This window comes from Nomascus leucogenys, chromosome 6 (genome assembly GCF_006542625.1).
Source record: "Nomascus leucogenys isolate Asia chromosome 6, Asia_NLE_v1, whole genome shotgun sequence".
NCBI classification, from domain to species: domain Eukaryota; kingdom Metazoa; phylum Chordata; class Mammalia; order Primates; family Hylobatidae; genus Nomascus; species Nomascus leucogenys.
The window spans coordinates 28588831-28604078 of NC_044386.1; positions in this window are offsets into that span (position 1 = coordinate 28588831).

A 15248-nucleotide genomic window follows, 5' to 3' on the forward strand; every position below is an offset into this window, starting at 1 on the left:
GAAGACAGAGATCAGGATAACCTCCGTCTTTGCTTCTTTATAACAAACAGTCCCAGTTCCTCCACAAGACATTTTGCTGGGTACTGTCGGGAGAAAATTCTTCATGGATCTCCCACATTTGTGCACATCTTGCAAGCAGAGACACCAACTGCTCTTCCTGACAAATTTTTTCAACAATGTTTGTGTAATGAAGAGTCTTAGAAGACAGAAATAATGTCTCCCTCTAGAACAAAAGAGGCAGACATCCTTATTGCCCTTATTATAATAGATTTATAACAAGGCAATAATAATAATAATTACCTTATTATAATAATTTGGTTTTCCTAAGCTTAGGGTTCCCCTCCAGCAAAGCAACCTACTGTATGTGCCGATGTCATCTGGCCCTCTTTATATTGCCCTATAGGAATTGGGGCTTGGGGGACAGATGCCAGAAGGTCTGTAATTCTGGGTACTACTATTACTATGAATAATAAAGTCTTTTGCCTCTGACCCAATAGTTTCCTGCATTCTTCCAACATCTATGAAACTGCATCAGTCTAACTAATTAAAATCTCAAGACCTTTCACAGGTGTTTAAACATACTTTGGACAGTTGAGTTGAAAATATGTTCTTGTTCTTGAGGAGATTATAATCTAAAAATGTCAAACTTGTAAATTTTTGAAATACACATAACTGGATAAGCTTAAAAGTATATTTGAATACTTTCAAAAATAAAATATAAAGAAGAAGCAGAGTTATAATGGTCACAAAGTCTATTCAAAAAAGAATAAAACAAAGTCATCAGATACATTAAGGATGAGGGAGCATCCTACGATCATGAAAGATGTTTTTCTTTCAGTTGTATAAACAAACTTGAAGGGTTTTAGAGATGGCGGTGACATTTTACCCTCATAACCTATAACTCAAAAGTTCCCGATATAGTTTGGATATTTGTCCCTACCCAAATCTCCAAATCTCATGTTGAATTGTAATCCCCAATGCTAGAGGTGGGGCCTGGTGAGAGGTGTTTGGATCATGGGGGTGGATCCCTCATGGCCTAGTACTACCTCCGTGATAGTGAGTTCTCATGAGATCTGTTTATTCAAATGTGTGTGGCACCTCCTTCCCCACTTTCTCCTACTCCTGCCATGTGAGACACCTGCTCCCTTTCATCTTCCACCATGATTGTAAACTTCCTGAGCCCCACCCCCCACAGGAAGCCAAGCAAATGCCATCACCATGCTTCCTACAAAGTCTGCAGAACCACAAGCCAAATAAATCTCCTTTCGTTTTAAATTACCCAGTCTCAGGCATTTCTTAGCAGCCATGCAAGAATGGCCTAATACAGCTCCTAAACAGTTTGCCTTTTATGTTCATCTATGGGGTATTGATAAGTCCTATCGTAAAAAGGTTTTCCTCACCTGCTGAATCCCCGGGGTCTACCAGGGTCTATTTTTATTGCTCCCTCCTTAAGCCATGCCCTGGGCTCAATATATTGAGGTGCTGATACGGCAATAGCTGATTTCAAAGACTTGGAAAACTTCAATTCAATCAGCTTTACCACTGCCGAGATATTTGCCTTCTTCAGCCAGCACTTGGGGAACTCAGATTTCTTAAACTAATTGAGCACTTAATATACAGCTATAAATTAATCACATTGAAATGGTGCTAATTATTTCATTAGCTCCCAACCAATCCAATCTAAATAATCACTTATTAGGGCTCAACTGCTAAATTTCTTTAAGTATTGATTAAAATATGCTATAAATTACATATGCAGATAACATTTCTGTGTAATTTTCTGGAAATCCATGTATATAACGAAGGAGGAGTGTGTGTGTTTCTGATCAGTATTTTTTTTTTTCCCTGCAGCATATACAGCAGCAACTGCAATCCATAGCCACATGAATAAAGTAAGGTCAGAACAAATTTTCATCCCACCAGTCCCAAGGCAGACTGATGAGCAGAAAAGCTCTTTGCTCTCCCTTCCCCCCCCCCACCCCCAAACATCTTGACTGGCAGGCTGGTAGATAATCCTGTTCAGAGCTAATGTGTAGTAACAGGATTGAGGGAAACTGACTTAAGAGGCTTGCATCTGGGCCAGGACACATCGTATCGATGCCATATTTAAAGATGTTCCCTCTGTTCACCTCTGTGAAGATAAATGTCTGAACATTGAGCTTAAAAGCAAAAAGGGAGAGAGACACTCAGAGATGGGTGATGAATTGTCAAACTGTGGAAAAGAGCTTTCACCAAAGAAGCATGTTTGCTTTGTACAGAGGCGGGGAGTAAACGAGAAATGGAGAAAATAATTAAAATGCTCTTCCTTCTCTAAGCTCTGTTAGCTGGAAACCAAATTCTTAATGGGTATGGAGGAAGCTCAGCTATTTTAACTCATGTAGAGGAGCCCTCTTGAGCAACAAGAATAATAGAATTCAGCCTCCTGTGCCCAATAAAATAGGCCAAAGGCCTGGCTGTGCAATTCATTTGGCAATTCATCAGCACTATCCCGTGTAAAAGCATCTATAATCATAAAATGCTATTGCAATCTTTTATCAGCATTTAACCTGATAGTCACTCTTTTCTCAAGCTGGAGTATAAGAATCTTATGAGTATGGAACTGTCTAATGCGTCTTTGTTTTCTTTTTCTGCAAGGCTTAGCTCTGTCTTTTCATTAGGACCATTTCAACTAGTAAATGTTCATGTGATTTGCTAATGACATTTGAGAGTTTAGATAGTAGCCTAATGGTGGAATTCAAGCTTTTAAGCATGGGAATTTACAGGTGAAAATATGCCCTTCTCTTAAAAGCCTAAAAGCCATCAATCATCCATTTAGTTTGCCCAAGCACAATTTTGGAGCCTAAAGAGACAGACAACAACAGGTGACCTAGGACTCTGGAAGTGAACGTGAAGGGGCACCAACCTCAATACCCCGTAGTTTCCAAGAGGTTTGGATTCTGGCAATATACTGTCCCACTCTACTGAGTTGCAATGAAATGTGTGTGTGTGTTTGTGTTATCAGAAAATCAGTGTAACACTAATCTTAAGATATGACTCTTTGCAATAAGCTGAACTACCGTATTGTCAGAGTACCTATGAACTTCTTATATTCTCTCTGGATAAAGCTACATGACTTGTTTTACAGTTCTCTCAGTATCTGTATTTGCTCTCAACTTTGGTGACTTTTCTTCAAAGATCTAACACTCTGAACTTTATTTTAGGCACTGCGTTTAAAAGTATGTATCAAAGAGCAACATGCCAATGCAGCCAATGATATCAGACAACTTACAGCATAATTATATTTTTCCACAGTTGATCATACTGTAAGCTTCATGAAAGCAGGGACTATATGTTTTCTTCCTTCTTGAGAAGGAAGCACCTAGAATTGTATCTGACATACAAAAGACTCTATAAATATATACATAAATGAATGAAAGAGTAATACCAATTCTATTGTATTTGATTTTAAAAGCCTTCTATTAGTCTATTTTACCAGATAGATTTTGCTATACCTAAATTGTCTTGAGAGTGTCTCTATGCAAGGAGTTTCTTTTCTGGAATTCCTCCAAAACATGAACCCTCTGATTCTGACAACTTCAAATATCTTTAATGATTTCTTTAAAGAGCAATAAAATGACCAGCTACTAAAAAGGAGATAACTGTACCAACTCTTTTTGTGAATAGACTTAGCAAGCATTTAAGGAGCCTTAACATCAATCTTCCACAGCTAGATTTATAACACATTCATTTTATGAATCCCTTTGACTTGGATCCTAAAGCCCCTAGGCACAATTTTGCAGGGAATTCCTATGACATGCATACATTAAACTGAGAAGCAGGAGATACAATTCTCCTAGAGGCTGGTATTCACCTACTTTGATTATTCTGCATAGTAAGACAGGTTAGGCTGTCAGGTCATTATCTGATGGATATTGCCAACGATAGGGAAAAAAAACAGGGCAAGGGGGCCTTAACATTAAATAAACTGAAACACATCCAAGCTATGGGAAATATTTTATTAAACTAACAGTAAAAACTAGAGTTAGTGTCTTCAGCATTCATTCCAGCCTAACCACTGAATATTCATTTGTGCCTTTTTTGGGACATTTAATGAATCTATGCTTTATGAAGAAAATAACATGGTAAAATGAGCTACTAGACTTTTCATTTTGCCTTTGAGATTGGCAGAGCTATTTTTTAAGGTCCTCAGGTCTCCCTGAATAGGTAACAATTTTTAAAAGACTTGAGTGCATGAGCCAAATATGACCTTGAATGAGTTCCTGTCACAGTTCACCTCTTAATAATACACAAATCAAATATCTTTACCACACCTGTACAATTTTTTAAACGTCGTTTTGATATATATCCCTTGACATGCATATTTGCAAGCCCTTCATCACTCCCTCCAAAAACGCTTTACAATTAAATGTAATTGTAAATGAAATCAAAGGGTCATAGAAGTCTATGGTTGGTAGATACCATGTAATCATCTTGCTAATCGTCCCTTCCACTGGATGTGTCATTATATAGTAACCCTGACAAATTCTGCCTTAGTTTTTCCATATATGGGGAGCTCAGTAGCTAGCAAGATACACTTCATTACATAAGCAGCAGTAGATATGAAACAATTATTTCCCATTAAAATAACTTCCACTTCTACATCACTCCATGCAGTCTGCACTGCATTTTCACAAACATCATCCCATTCTAGCCCCATGACACAATGGTCAAGTAGGAATTATTAATCCTAATTTCCAGGTAAGAAAATTGAAGCTCAAAAATATATAAATACAAAATTCTAACAAAATGGTCTAATTTTCACATTTCAACCTATGTAATAAAACTAAGTATAGACCTGATAAATATATGCCCTTGGGATCTGTCTTCATTTCCTCCAAAATGCATCCCTGGCTTGAGGCAAATAGTGCTTATTTAGATCTTGATGAGGCTATGGAAGTAGCACCTTCTGCTTAGAGAGGTCGGGGGTATAATTGCTACCACTGGAATAAGCATGGTGCTAGAACAGCTGTTCCCACAGAAACCAAGATGGTTTGGCATATTAAAGATCCATAAAGAACATATTAATGAATCATGTCTTCACAACTAAAGATACTACATGTAAAACAGTAAGCTGAGTAATGGAAAAATGCCCTTTTGAGAGGATTTTTTTTCAATAATTTATAAAGCAACAGGCAATAAATGGTAATTCAAGTGCAATCATCATCTTCAAGTAAACTTGAAAGAGTAGATTCTATATTTTATAGTATTTTCCATCATCATAGGCATTCTTGAATGTGTAAGTACTGTTCTACCATTCAGCCACGAGCTACATGTAAGGAGTCCAGTCACAAGCTAACCGATTTTCCATCTTAGGATACAAAAGAAGTCACTTCTTCAATTAGAGTACAATGACACTAATGAATGCACTCTGGTTGTTCCTTTTCTTACAAGACTTTCTTATCTGGCAGCTCCAGTGATGTGATGAGAAGGCGATTTGCAAGTCTGATTTGGAAGTTTTTTTGATCACAAGAGACTAGGGAGTATAAAGTCTCTGCTTACAGTCTTAGGGACATTACAGAAAATTAGCTCTGGTAATGTATTGAAATTATTCAAATAGAAATAGACTCTTAACTTTGTGATCCTTCCTTCTTAACTTGCACAAGGACTGTGATGTAAATGAGAACTCTTATGGTTATTCCCTAGAGACTTCTGTTTAGTAACTGAATCTCTTCGAATTTTGCATTATACAGCTCTCTCTGGTCAGTGGGTGGGAATAGAAATAGAGATATTTTCAGGGCTTCAAATATTCTATTCATTTCCGTGATGAATTTGAATCAACAGTTCTAAACAAGTTTTAATAATCAATTGGCAAAATTTGTATGCAGAAAAGCTAACTGCTTTACTTTATCATTTTGTACATACATATGACACCATCCATCATATTGCTCTCCCATATTATCTGAACATCTTGAAAGTAAAATAAATACTCATATTATTATAAGAAGTGTTATTTCTGGTCTACATATACTAGAAGATAGAAAATCCTAGATAAATGCTGTATTAAGCAAACTGCAGCACTAAAGTATTATTCATGGAACTAAGCATAATGATAAAAGCAATCTACTGATAATATCATAGGTAAGTAAATGTGGAAATAGTCAGAAAAATATTTCTTTGCTTTATGGTGCAAAAAAACAATATATTCAGCCTATTGGTCCCTGAAAGACAGATGCATATAATGTATCCTGTTCCACTGTAGAGCACATTCTATTAGACCAGTGGTAAGGCTGAACTTCATCAGTTTTTGGAGGGGCCACCTCAACTCCCTTTCCATCTGGGTGATTGAGAGCACTGCCAGATGGAGATTGGCCAGGTGCACTGAAGGAGAATAAGATGTCAGAAAGGCAAAAGGTAATTTGTTTTCTCCTCTGGGGTAACCTAGATATGTTCTTTTTCTCCAAACTGTTAAGTTTCAAGAAAATATGCCTACGCCAAGTTTTGAATTATTAACAAGCTTAACATCCATGTGCCACCTAATGCAGATGCATTTGGAGGTAGGCAAAGATCAATTTTCTGTTCCTAATTTTTAATTGAGTCTAATGACCAGCAATGACCTAGAAGGCCTTCAGCCTTGGGAGAAAAAGCATTAAGCAGATCTGGGGAATGACATACTTCTCCTTGCATGAAGATTTTTTATTTCAGACTCTGTCCCTGAATCTGCCAACATGACAATGCTCTTCAATAATAAAAAGACGTGTTCTGAGCTTTTGCAAAGATGACATCTGCTTGAGTGACAGCCTATTCCCGCACGCTGGTTCTTCCTCAGCTCTAGTTACACAGCAATCTGTCAGCCACTTAGATGACATGCACTCTTTAAACCATTAAAGAGTTAACATACATTACTTTTTTAAATCTGGTAAAACAAATGTCTGGCCATAATTCTTGGGGTGGCAAAATTGCTCTCCAAAATAAATAATACTATTGAAAGGTTAATTACTCGATTAATGTGTATCTTCCTGCAACACTTGCTCTTCATTTAGACAGGCTGAAGAATCTCCCTCTATATCTTACTTTAAATATCTTCCTTTACTTTACTTTCTCTGTTTGTCCAAAGAGATGATTTCTGATGGGTTTTCAACACATAAATCAAAACATTATTCTACCTTTTTTTTGTTACTGTTGTTTAAAAGATCCGCTTTCATTATTGACATACAGATAACTTGATTGAAAGTGGATGAGCCATTTTTCACTCCCCTCCACGTGGGTAGAGCTGGGAATTATTTCTCATTATTAAGTAAAAAACATTTTACTTTTGGTTGTCATGAAAATGACATAAGTGCTCTCCTTCACTTTCTGAGGCATCTGGAAAGTGAAAACCTTTCAGCACAAGACACAAAGTCGATCTTTTACACTCCCATTAACGTTAAAGGTAACCATGTGGGCAAATTCATATACATACAAATATGCTTTATTCAGAATCCAATTAGCAATCAGCATTGTGTTGCTTTTCCAGAGCAATTATAAAAACATAATGTCAGAAACTCAGCTTGTATGTTTGGAAAGAACTGTGGGCATTAGGGACAGGAATATTGTCTATTTACTCCATCTGAAGACCTTCCACAAGGTCAGTGGTAACCCCACAGACAGACTCAAGAGTGACTGTACTGTGGTCAACAGAACTTTTAGGTAAAATTGGTCTTTTGCCCTCCTCTGCCTCTGAAATTTCCAAAACTTCCTGAGGAGGTAGAAAACACATATGCAGGTATGAACGATCAAAGAAAACTTGCACTTTGTGGATTGTATTTCCATAAGAAAATACGCTCTATGTCACTATGCACAGGATGGATCTGCCAACTAACTCTGGCAGATGGAATGAACTATGGTTGCCTGGGGAGAGGGAAAAAAGTGGAAGGAGAAAAAGATAAGTGGGAGAAAGCAAAATAAGCAGGAGTGTACTGGACATATTTCCAAAGGAATCAACAGAATGTGATTACTCGTGATTCTGTTTTTCTAAAACATCTACAAAGCGTCTTCTCTTGATCTAATAAATCCAGTGAGAACACATATTTTTATTTCCCTACAAATTTGATTTCCTTTATTCTTCAAAAATAAATAAAATATATATGTCTAAATCAATTGTAGTAAATTAGGGAGGAAGACCTACCAGAAACAGAAGACACTCAGAAGCATCTTTCATAGATAAATATAGAGAAAATGGGACAATATATTAACAGGTATTTTAGAAATACCTATTGGAAGAAATTTTACATTCAACACATTCACAGAATTTGCAGTTATGCTTCCTACTTTTTGGGGGATAGAGTGTAAGATTGCATAGGCAAATAAAAAGTATCACTCTGGTTTAGTATGGGGTGGTGTGTTGAGGGGACTTGCTGGGGTCTAGTTATCTGGATCTCCAGACAGGTCTGGTAAAAATAGAATTAATGTAAGTGCTAGTAGAAGTAGGATTAGGAAAGAGGAAGACAGAAATGAAACCAAAAGAAAAGGCCCACTGATCCTGCTGTATTTGTTTTCTATTGTGTAACAAAGTACTACAAACTCTGCAATTTAAAACAACACAGATTTATCATCTCATAGCCTCTGTGGTTCAGAAATCTGGGCACAACTCACTAGTTCCTCTGCTCAAGGCTGCAATCAAGGTGTCAGCCACCCGCATTCTCATCTTGAACTCAGGTTCCTCCTCTAACTGCCTATGATTGTTGGCAGAATTCAGAATTCAGTTCCTTGCAGCTACAGGACTGAGGCCCTCAACTTTTAGAGACCACCCATGTTTTCCTGCTATGTGATGCCCTTCATGGGCAATTTATGTCATAGCAGCTTGTTTCTTTGAGGTTATCGGAAGAGTCTCTCTAGTGCATGCTAACAAGACAGAGCCGTATATGCATGTGGGTAGGTAGACAGACAGACAAACTGACCTAATTACGGGAGTAACATCCCATCATCTTTGCCATATTCTATTGGTTAAAACCAAGTCATAGGTCCCACCCACATTCAAGAGGAGGGAATAACACAGTGTATGTCCATGGAGTTACCCTAAAAGCTATCTGACACAGCTATGAAAAGAATTCCCCACAGCTCATAATACAGAGAGCATTCCTTACGTAGCCAAGGAGTCTTTTCTTGGCATGCAGCCTCCTATTTAAATGCCAAATCAGTCCTTCAAAAATATTTATTTCTGGTTCTGATCATTTCTCAAAAACAAAATGAGAAATATCCTAGTGTTCAATGGAATGTAGTTGTTCATCAGTGTGTAATATTATGAAACAATGGTGTGAACCTAGCTGATGACTATGTTTCAAATTATGGCTTGGTTGATATTCTAAGATGTCTTCAAAATGCCTCCCTAATGTTTTATTTCTCTGATAGGAATGGCTTATCATGTGAAGACAACTGTAAACATGCAATGAAATGGCCTTATGAGAAAGTTAATGTCTCTATCCAGCACCAGGATGGTAAAGGCTAGAACCCAATGGTGTGTTTGAACAGGTCGTTAAGGAGACAGGAATGTCTATGCCTCTGTTTAAATGCCGACACAGAATCCTCTAATATATGCTGCTTTCAAGAAAAAAATAGTGTTGACATCTTATCCAACTCACTGAAACCATTATGCAAAAATGAAATTGGTTAACGCAGGGAATTTTTAGATGCATATTTTCCATAAGCATTTATTTAACTTAAAAGCAAATAAAGGTATATTTTTGCTATTATTTTGATGTCAGCCCAAAAAAATACTGAATGTATTTATTACTACTGATGGGATTTCCCTGTTGTCTTTCATAGTGTACCATCTATGATGTCTAGTTTTGTTTTCTTTAAAGTGGAGAAAGAACACACTAAGAAAGTACAGGTTTTTAAAGTAAACTTTCCAGATTTAAATATTTATACATCTATTTGAACAGCAATTGTTAGCAACTCATAGCTACCGAATCTTTAAAACACATTTTTCAAAATGATCAACTCCCTTCCATTCTATACTTACATTTTATGAGTAAAATGCAATTAACTTGCAAAACCACCATAACCAGTTCAAATAACATTAACGGGTTTAGGACCAAGCCCAGCTAACTTTTGGTAATGGTCTTACCCTTAAATAGAGCAGTCTACTAGGCATAGCACTCAGAGTGCTTTGGGCAATAGCATGCTCGAAGAAGGAATGAAGACTGTCATTTAATCCAGTAGATCAGTCAAGGGAAGGTCATTTAAAAGAGCTTCTGCTCTTCAAAGATACAATAAACATGCATACATTAAATATTTGTTGAACTTCTACTATGTGCTAAATCATGGGAATAAGTGCCTGCTATTCCTTAAAGGAAAAAAAATGATTGTTGCCCTTGAAGATTCCAATACAATTACTTTGAAAGATACCATTGCATTTATGTGTTTATAGCATACAAGGGGTTGCTATCTGTTTTAACCCTAAAAAGCTTTTGATGTTAGCCTGGATTCTGGCAGTTGCTGAAGAATGGTGAGAAATTTGCCGAGGTCCTAAGGTTATTGCTTGATGATTTATGACTCATCAGTCCTTAGTTGAAAGTGCCCTGTCAAATTCATTTTTTAACACCAACAAATATGAGGCTGAATTGTAAAATAGGTTCCATTTAATCCAATTTATTTTATGTAGCTCTGCTCAAGGATGCATGAAGGGGCCTCTGCTACACAAGAAATTCTTTCAAAGAGTATCAGAGATGAAAATTTACCCAAGAAAAACCACAGGGGTATATTCCACTCTCCTCTCCTGCACCCTGTATTTAATCAGTCACCAAATCACGTCACTCAAAACTGTCCATCCTCCCCACTAATTTATGTCCCTGCTTCCTCCCACCACAATTTTCCATGTCACTGCTTTAGTACAATCCTAATCTCCCCAAAAATTCCCTATCCTCTTCCTGACCCCCATCTTCTACCTCCAGCCCACACCCATAGAGCTTCCAAAGTTCATAAATCTGTTATGACTCTCATTTTTAGAGGCTACTATGGCTTTCCACATTCAAAGAATAGTGGATAAGTTTCTCCAAATGGGATATGGATTTACCATATTTTACCAGCAACATCTATGATTGTTTCCACCCATGTGGTCTAATTGCAGCTTCATAAATCCATCTCCATTTTTCCTCAAGAATACAAACTTTTTTAAATCATTTTGTATCATTGCAATTCTGTTGTGTTTTGGAAGCACCCCTTTTCCTTAAATTTTTGGCAAACTTCCATACATCCTTCAAGACCAGCTCTTTACACTCTTACCTAAATCTTCCATGCAGAGTTTGGCCACAAAATTTTAGGCAGCTTTCTTTCGTAGCACCAATTCTATTGCACAAGTATTTACTGAATCTCAAACATTGGGTTGGGTTCTAGGGATACAGAGGTAAACAAAAACACTGTAGTGAACTATTATTTTTGTTTATTTATTGTATCTATTATGTTTTAAACCCTGGGACAGCAGGTACCATATCTTACTCATTTTTATATCAATCACAACTATTTAATGCAAGGCACCCATACTAGGCACTGTACTTATGTTTATTGAATGAGTGACTGCACATTAATAGCATTAGATATAATGATAACATAGTTTTTGGTTTTTATTAAAATGTTTCCCATGAACTGTCCGCAGGATTTTAGGAAATACATGGGGGCAGCATTCTGAAGTGAATAGCCTTGTGGCCCTTTGAGCTTTTGATTGCAAAAACATTTTTCTGTGCTTATTGAATTAAATATGCCCTCATTAGTTTAAAAATCCAAATGGATAAATATGTCTGCATGCTATTCCCATGATGTGTGGAACTGCGGAAATTGTAGAAATCAATCCACCATTTGGTATCATACACATATAGTAAATAATCAGATTGACGTGGATTTTCAATGAATTGCCTATTTCTTGTTTAGGCAGTAGTTTTAGAATCATATTTATGCTTTGAAATCATCTATTCTAATAGGGGTAGAAGGCAGATTATTAGTTCCATATCTTAATAGAAATGTAAAACTTTTCATATTAATTTCAACTCAGCAACACGCTTAACTTCTTTACTGCTTACACATCATGTACCACCTTTACGATATGTACTACAGTGATAGTGTAATTGACATGCAGTTAGAACATTTTCCCTTTTAGTCAATTGAGGTTTACATCAAAGCTTTTAAAGATAATTGAGGATCATAACTTTCTGTTCATTCAATTTCTTGAAAATCTTATCTACCTTTGATTATCTGGCAAACCTCTAATGATAGCTGTAAATTTAATTGTATGTATTAATACCTTGCCATAAGTGTAACCAGAAGTTTTAAGACAATCCTTTATCTTGCAAAAAAGTAAAGATGAGAAGGGGAAAGAGCCAATATTCCTAAATTAATCCATTATAAAAATGAATTTTCTGTTATTTCTGGATATTTTGGCAGAAAACTTCAGTGAAACACTAGTTGTGAACATTAAATGTTTTATTAACTTGGAAACATACAGTTACCAAGACCAACTCTGATCAAAATGTGCAATTCTTCAGAATGCATTGCTGAAATAATAATTTGCTATGTGTTTGCTTTACTCACTGAAATCCCTGAAGATATTTGGACCTTTTGATCATTAGAGACTGTTATTGCTATAAATTTTCCACTACTAATTTCAAACATTTGAATCAGTGTCACATGCACACTTTCAAAAGCAGGATGATAAAATCTAAGATTTTGTTGGGAGCAATGTAAGTAATTTGGGAGTCCAAATAGTGTATCATAATAGCTATTTGGTAACAGAGGACAACGTGATCTTTCTAAAAAGAACTATTACATACCACTAATTTTATGTGGGTATGAATTGTCCAGTTTTCTAGAAATTAAAAGGTATAAAATTATGCTCGTTGAAAATTGAGAACCAATGTGTTAACAGTACTAATTGGAAGTTAATAGTCCTAATTGGAAGGCATGGATTGTTCCAGAACAATGAGCAACACACGTTGGAGAAGCACAGGAGAGACTATACATATGAAGGAAGGATGGAGAGACGTTGATGGTCCCCACAACAGACTGCCCGGTTAGCTGCATCCAACACCTATCCCAACCTGTCGCTTGGTAGACATGCAAATAGCTGTAGCAAAATTTTTTTTAATGACTAAATGAAGGATAGCACAAATAAGAGAGAAAGTGGCTGTAGATCCTTGAGAAGGAAACAATATTGGCATTTTTTTTAAATTGCTTTAAAATATTTACAGTGTTCGCACTGCCCTAGCTTAGAATTCTTATATTTCAAGTTAGTGACATGTTTCCTAAGGAGATGTGTTAGGTGATTATCTAAATTGAACCACATCTGAAATTTCCCTTCAAAACCCTTATTTAATCAAAGACATTCATACATGATCCTGCAATCTCCATCCCTGCCTTTCACATATAGAGACACAAAAGAAGGAACAAAGCAGCAGCTGAAATCACTGCGATTAAGATGCTACTGTTCAGAATGAAGATATTAGCAAAGAGGACAAAGCTAAATAAAATCTCAGATTCTTATCATCCAAGTTCATTGGCAGTCTTGGAATGTAAAGTTTGAATAATAAAACTAAAATGTTTTTATTGTGCTCACATTTATTTAGTAACTTGAAGTTTGGGAATAATTCATGATAGCACTGTCTTTATAATACCACTACCCTAAGCATTATTGACCACCACATATGTGTCAGTTGCATTGCATATATGTAAATCTATGCTTCCAAAATACTTGAAAGTATGTTTGTTTTGGTTATTAAGTATCCCAGGCATTAGTCAGGACTTTTTTGGTTGCAACTAACCAAATGCCAGTTTGGATTAAGTGAAGTAAAAGGGAATAAATGGGGCCAGGCACAGTGACTAACGCCAGTAATCCCAGCACTTAAGGAGGCCGAGGTGGGCAGATCACCTGAGGTCAGGAGTTCAAGACTAACCTGGCCAACATGGCAAAATCCCCTCTCTACTAAAAATACAAAAATTAGCCTGGTGTGGTAGTGCATGCCTGTAGTCGCAGCTACTCAGGAGGCTGAGGCAGGAGAATCACTTGAACCCCAGAGACAGAGGTTGCAGTGAGCCCAGATCACACCATTTCACTGCAGCCCAGGTGACAGAGTGAGACTCCTTCTTAAAAAAAAAAAAAAAAAAAAAAAAAAAAGGAATGAATGGGAGGATACTAAAATCGACTTCTGAATCAAAGGAGAAACTGGCCAATGGGAGGGCACCCCTCATCTGGGGAATTCCAGACTACAACAGCACATTCACCACCACGTGCTGGTTCCCTAAAACCCAGGAGGAACCATTAAAACCCCTGTGACATGGAAAGGTGTCCATACTGTGCCCATTCTCCTCCCCTTGACACCTTGAGATCACTGTTTACTGGCAGCACTTTTCTTTGTTACCTCAAATTTTGGAGCATCAGAAACAAAAAAACATACATAAGTCTAAGAGACAGAAAAATAACCTTTTCTCCTTTCTGTCCTCCTCTCTCGCCACACCCCACCCCACATTGGGTAATGTTACATTTTAGAAGAAATTTTGTCCAAAGTAACACAAACTTTAAGGAAGTGAACAGCAATTTAATAACACAATTGGATATGCTATTTGTGCTCCATAAATTTACTGCTCCCTTCATAATTTCAGTCCCACTAATATTTTCTATATGTTTTAGTTAACTTCTCTCTTCAAACAGTATATGTACTTTTAAGTATATAACTATATATATATATATATTTATATGGCATATTTTCATTATTCTCTAATAAAAGTAAAATAATTTTGGAGAAGCTATTCTCCCTAACTTCTGCTTAGAAAGAAGCAGCTTTATTTCCTTTGGAGAAGCCTTTAACCATCTTCATATCCAAAGAAACTGTAGCTTCTTTCTTTCTCATAATACATTTGAGTATCCTTACGAGTTGCTGAATAGCAGAGTCTGAGAATAAACTTTCAATATCCCAGCTTATGGTACCACAAAGCAATCCCCTTAGGATAAATCTTAGGCTTTTAGTTTCCCACCCCTTCCTTTCTTCTTCTATTTCTGTTCAAGATGGCACCAAAGCATATTAGGGGATAGGGAGAGTGGTAACTAGATCTTCACTGGTCCTTGCTGGAGCCTGACTAGTCAGGTCTGTTTACAAAGCTGGTGGCCAGCAAGGTACTGAGTCCCACATGGACTTAGAGTATCACATGTGTTCCCACAGCCATTACTAGTGCATGATCCTGGTCATTGCCCCTGTGAAAGTTGCCCATGTTCTATGGAATCCTAAGCCCTACTCCAGGCCTTATTA